Raw genomic sequence first — 6,473 nt, forward strand, 5'->3', positions numbered from 1 at the left:
AAGTTCATTTAGTTGTTGAGTGTGACTGTTTTTAAGGTGCTTCTACTGAACTCAGGAAAAGTGGACAAAAGAGAATCGCTGCAACTACACATTTAGCAGCTATTTTGCTTTTGCACCAATAGAGAAATTCTTACTATTCCTTCCTATTTCGTTGCTGTCTCTAAGAGCAGACTTTCGGGAAAGTGAAGTGAACTTCAGTGGCCGTAAAATCACCCTGGCTTCGGGCTGAACAAGATGCAAATGGCGACACCCGTATCTGAGAGGCTGAAATGGTTAACATTGTTGCCGAGATTCAGTAAGTGACAGGAAGGAAAGATTTTTAGCGCTGAATGTTTCTGTATTATCTCACCGACCCGGATGGTGATTGAAGTGAGAATGTGGGTGTTAAAAAGTATCAGACTTGTGAGAAAAAAAAATCAGATCAACCCAACCGAACTCAGTATAAACCATTCAATTGGCAAATTTCAAATACAAGTGGTCTTTCTAACTATCCAAATGTTTCTGGTAAAAGTGCTGATCAGAGAACAAAGCCATTTTCTCAGCTGCACACCAGAGTTGACAATGCAGCGTCTTGGCCGGATGGGCAGAAATTGTCTGCGGTTTTATCTCTCTCCTGAGGCTGAACCAGACTGTTCGCAATCTTGGCATCCTATTTGACTCTGAGCCGAGCTTCCGACCCCACATCCGCTCCACCACTGAGACTGCCTACTTCCAGCTTCATAATATCCCTGGCCGAGAGTCCTGCCTCAGCTGATCTGCTGCGGAAATCCTCATCCATGCCTTTGTTACCTTTAGACTCGGCTACTAAAATACTCTCCTCTCCGGCCTCCCACCTTTCACACTCCCTAAAATAGAGCTCATCCAAAACTCTTGCTGTCCGTATCTTAGCTCGCACCAAATCCCGTTCACCCATCACCCCTGTGCTCGCTGACCGACATTGGCTCCCGTTCCGGCAAAGCCTCAATTTTAAAATTCTCATCGTTGTTTTCAATTCCCTCGATGGCCTTGCCCGTCCCAACTCTGTAACCTCCTCCTACCCTGCAACACTTCGAGATCTGTCAGTTCCTCCAAATCTGACCTCTTGTAAATTCCCAATTCCCTTCGGTCCAGCACTGGTGGCTTTCCTTCAGCTGCCTCGGCCATAAGTTCTGGAATTCCTTCCCTAAACCTTTCCACCTCTCTCTCCTCCTCGATGACGCTCGTGAAAATCTATCACTTTCACCAAATTTTTGGTCACCTGTACTAATATCTCCTCATGTGGTCTGGTGTCAAATAATGTTTGATAATCGCTGCTGTGAAGCGCCATGGGACTTTTTACTCCGTTATTGGCGCGATATACAAAAGCAAGTTGTTGTTTTAATGGACTTGAACCGAAGACTGTCAGTTCACTGCCTCGTTAATCATTTCACTTTGGAGACGGAGATATTTCAGCGCCACGTTTGCATGGAATACACAGAATTTACAGCAGAGAAACAGGCCACTCTGCCCAACTGATTTATTCCAGCTTTGATGCTCAACACGAGGCTCCACACACCCATTCGAATTTTATCAAACCGCTTCATTTGTGGCCTCTTAATTTTCAGAGTCCAAATACACGTCAGGGACCCTTTTCAAATTTCCCAGAAACGTGTTCAGGAGAATCCTTGTTTCTCTTTCTGATGTCGGAAACATGGACAGATAACCCATGAGTTCCACATCTTCTCAATTGTGACAAGCATTTTCTCATTGTTTGGAACCGATTAAAATGAACACTTTATCAAGTGGTGAAAACGCTAAACTTTTCCCACACGGGAACTGGAAAAGGCCGCTCGACCTTTCAGCTAATCATTAACTCTGAACTGAGTAATTTCACCCGCTTACACCATGAAACCAGGCAGCATCTTTCCCTTCCCAATTTCCCGACATGACAGTTCAAAGGGACGTATATCTGCTTCACGAATATAGAAATTGTGTATTTGGTTCTTTAGATTTCAAGACCTGTGGCCTGCCATTTCACCTAATCAATTGTCGACAATCGCCCCACTCCCCCCGATAAACAAGTAACACTAAAACGCTGCTTTAAAACTCTCATCTGTTATTGTAACACCGTAGGCTGGAGGAACCTAAGGGTCCACAGGGAAACAATAATAAATGGATTCATTTTGGAAAGTACCAATTGTATCATCAACTGGAATGGGACCAGATATGAGGGACTTCAGTTATGTGGAGAGATAGAAAAGCTGGGATTGTTCTCCTGAGAGCATCGATGGTTAAGAGAAGGTTAATCAGAAATGTTCACAATTATGAGGGATTGTGTGAGACTAAATAAGGAGAAACTGTTTCCACCGGTAGGAGATTTGGTAACTAGAGGACATAAATATAAGTTTAGTGCCAACAATTCAATGGGGCAGACGAGGATTGTGGTCTACTGGAATATGATGTACCGCGAGACATGAGTGTGATAAAGTGGGATATGGGAGTGTGGTGTACCGGGACAGAGGAGTGTGCTATACCGGGACCCCGGTGTGTGATAAACCGGGACCTGGGAGTGTGCTATATTGGGGCCCGGGACCATGCTGTACCGGACTCGGGCAGTTTGCCGGAAGGGGAGTTGGGAGTGTGCTGTTTCTGGATCCGGGATCGTGAATACCAGGAATCTGGACTGTGCTCTACATGAACCCTGCAGTGTGTTGTTCTCGGACCTGGGAATTTGCTGCACTGGGGCACGGGTGAATGCTTTTCCGGGAGCGGGGAGTATGCTCTACCGGAACCCGTGATTGAGCTGTACCTGGATCCAGGATTTTGCTGTCCCGAGACACAGGAGTATGCTGGACCTGGACCCCGGAGCGTGCTGTCCCGGGACCCGGAAGTGTGCAACACAGGGACCCGGGAGTGTGCTGTGCCAGGACCGGGGAGTGTGCTGTACTGGGATGGTTCAGTGTCCAGTGTCTGGACACGGGAGTGTGCTTTACCGGGTCCCGGAAGTGGAGCAATATTGATCTGCTGGCGATATCTTTGTCCTCTTACAATCTCTGCAACGGTGGATCAATTTATCACTTGGCGAAATGTCTTTGAGATCCATTCACAATCTGCTTTATTCAACCACAGGTAAAAGATACAGAACATTGAACACGATTAAATACATTCGATGTAATCAGTTCAACATCCGCACGGAAACTGGTAAATAAATGTAACACACTTTGACTAAGGCGCACGGGTTGATTGGAAATAATCTAGAAACATTGATTATTTTTCTCTTTTTGTCCCAGTGACGGTGCACAGATTAATAACCACCACAGTCTACCTGATGCCTTGACTGTTTTCTTGTGTCTATCTTGACATCCAAAAAGTCTTCCTTCCAACATTGGCAGAGATTAGAAAAACTTATCAACACTGAGGTACTAAACATCCCCTGTCTGACCGGACATTGTTCACTTGGATTATTTTTGGGAAATAATCACAACAAGGGGTCATTTCCAAAACACCCCAGACTGTGAGCTGAGCACAGGACTGTCTAAAGCAGTTAACCGCTCTTGGGCAAGTATATGGTAAAACCGTCCTCGACAGAGATCATGTCTGGATTCTATCTCGTGAAGAATGGCGACATTAACCTACCTTTTCGACTGGACCAGATTGTGATATGTTTCACGAAATGTGAAGAGATAAAGAAGCCCCACATTAGATTCGACAGAACATGAAACAAAAATTACATGATAAAGTTAGAAAGTGTGAGGTCTTCTCATCTAATTAATTTGACCATCATTGCGAGGGGATATTTCACTCCATTCCTCAACTCCTCTCTGAATTTCCTTTGGGTCACTGCATAAATAAAAGTGTTCGTGCAGCAACTCAGGAGCTGGAGCATGAAGCCGATTTCTCGTACAAATGTGGGCAGGGGAACAGGATATCCCAAATAATCCAACCGTCTCAATATTGAACACACCATGAACAACACCCATAACAGGATGAAATTCCCCGATATAACAAACAGTACAACGATGGATTTCCTTCGGTTCTGCATCTCTGGGTCACTGGAACTCTCCCCACTGCTCGGACCCCGAATTCTCCTGCGAGCTCTGCTGGCCACTAAAATGTGTCTGACCGTTAATATATTGAACAGTAGAATCAAAAGAAATGAAATAAACGGGGTTAACATGGAATGGAATAATTCAATAACCGCGCAGGCCAGCGAACGAGAGACGTCAGGTTTCACGCGGCAAAACCAGGGAGTATTAGAAAGCCAATACTCATTTGTATTCAGAAAATACCAGAAAATGTTCTTCAAGCCGATCAGCACACTCACTGTTCCGAGAACCACAGCCGCCGTCTTCTTGGTGCAGTATTTAGTTTTCAGCTTCTGACAACAAATGGCCACAAATCGATCAAAGGTGAAAGTGACCGTGAACCAGACAGAACAATCCGTGACTGCATAGAGCAGGACGGCGTGGATATTACACACTCCAACGTGCCACATAAATCTAAATTCGTCCCAATAAGCAATCGGAACCTGCCTTAATATCAGATCCACGATAACGACCAGTAGATCTGCCGCTGTCATGGCCACCAGGCAGCGAGTGACACATTTGGAGAGACCGCACTTTCCCCGAGACAGGATCACAATCGTCACCACGTTAACTGTAAACAAGGCGGAAATAGGGAAATGATTCACCAGACTCAGGAATAACACTAATTTGATGCGTTTCCAGTGGAATAAAAGATAAGGTTACAGAACAGGGACATTAATGTTTTTCACAATAACCTGAAATGCGGTATGAAATTTGCATCTTTGCTCTGCGTCCAGTGATGGAATCCGATTATTTTAACTATGACGGGCTTTGTAATCAGAACAATTAATCGGCAAATAAGTTAAGCAACGCGATCAAATTAAATATGGTTAAAAACAGAAAATTAGTTTCGAATGATTACAAAAGTAACCAAACGGAAAACAAGAGCCTCACCGACACCTGAGCCAGCGGGGGAAGGAAAAGGTGAGATTCTGGCATGTTTGAATTGCGGCGTGTGTGCGTCAGCTGCTGGGGTGATGCCTGGCTTTAATGCCCCGAGATGGGGAAGGCACAATAGGGCCCTGGGAGGAAGAGGATTGGTGGAATCGCTGGTGCCCTTTGAATGGAATAGTGAGCTAACAACGCCCATTGTCTGTGCTCATACATTGTCCATGGTCACTTGTTCAAGGCATTAAGAACATCTATACAATGACAGAAATCAATCCCGCCCATCCAATGTTTCAATGTACATAAGAGATAGGAGTATAGGAACATAAGAATTGCTAGATCAAAAAACACCAAGCTCCATCGAGTGCAGCTTCTAACTTCCCGGTCGTCGCATGATACAACAATAATGGAGATGGCGAAAAATCATAGCAATCAATCTCTATCAATTAATGTACACAGACCCAGACAAGAGGCGAGTAAAGCCCTAAGTTTGTAAAATTTTGAGAACCATATATCCAAAATCACCTTTACCCTCCCAAGCATGTTACACTGACCGTCTGCCATGTCTCTTATTAGTCATCTACTGTACCCAAAATGTTATTTTCTGAAAGAAACCTCGCTGATGAATCAATGCTAACTGTTTCCATAGTCTCCCTACGAAGCATGTTCTATAGATTGGCCATTCAAACACAGAAATATTTTTTTCTGCAGCTTAGTTTTGACTTTACCCCCCAACTAACCCTTCAATTACAGGCCTTGCCCTCTACTGTCCTATTGCTCTGGATAAGGTGAAACAGAAACAGCCTGCCGTGCTCCACATTATCTCGTGCAGACATAATTATTCCACCTTTCTGCTCCTTGTCTAAAATATTAAATATTTCAATCCATGTTTGTGTTATATATTACAAGTGAGACTCAGTGAGATACTCTGCCCTCTGATTCCCAATGGTCAATCGTTGCATGAACGGAGTTACAGTCACACTAACTCCATGCATGGCAATTCGATATTCAGGGTCATGTGTGATGCTCCGCACCAAGAATACAAAGGTCGAAAATGATAATATAATGTCGTTAATTTTGTAAGCAAGTTTTCTAATTACATTCCAGGTCACACTTGTAAAAACGATCATTTAATTTAAATTGTGGAATCATGTGACCGGTAATAAAATACACCATAGAATCATAGAATCATAGAACGTTCCGGCACAGAAGGAGGAGATTGGGCCCATCGTGCCCGTGCCGGTCGAAACGAGTTAACCAGCTTAATCTCACTCTCCAGCACTTGATCCGTAGCCATGCAGGTTACAGCACTTCAAGTGCACATCTACACTGTTTAAATCAGTTGAGGGTTCTGCCTCTACCACCCTTTCAGGCAGCGAGTTCCGGACTCACATCACCCTCTGGGTGAAAATAATTCTCCTCAGTTACCCTCTAATCCGTCAAACCAACCTGTGATTACAAATCGATCTGAATTCTAGTTAAAAACTGTTAATCTTGCTCTTTCTCTTCCGTAGTGCGAATTCTATAATTTCCAATTCATGC

This window comes from Heptranchias perlo, chromosome 35 (assembly GCF_035084215.1).
Source record: "Heptranchias perlo isolate sHepPer1 chromosome 35, sHepPer1.hap1, whole genome shotgun sequence".
NCBI classification, from domain to species: Eukaryota; Metazoa; Chordata; class Chondrichthyes; order Hexanchiformes; family Hexanchidae; genus Heptranchias; species Heptranchias perlo.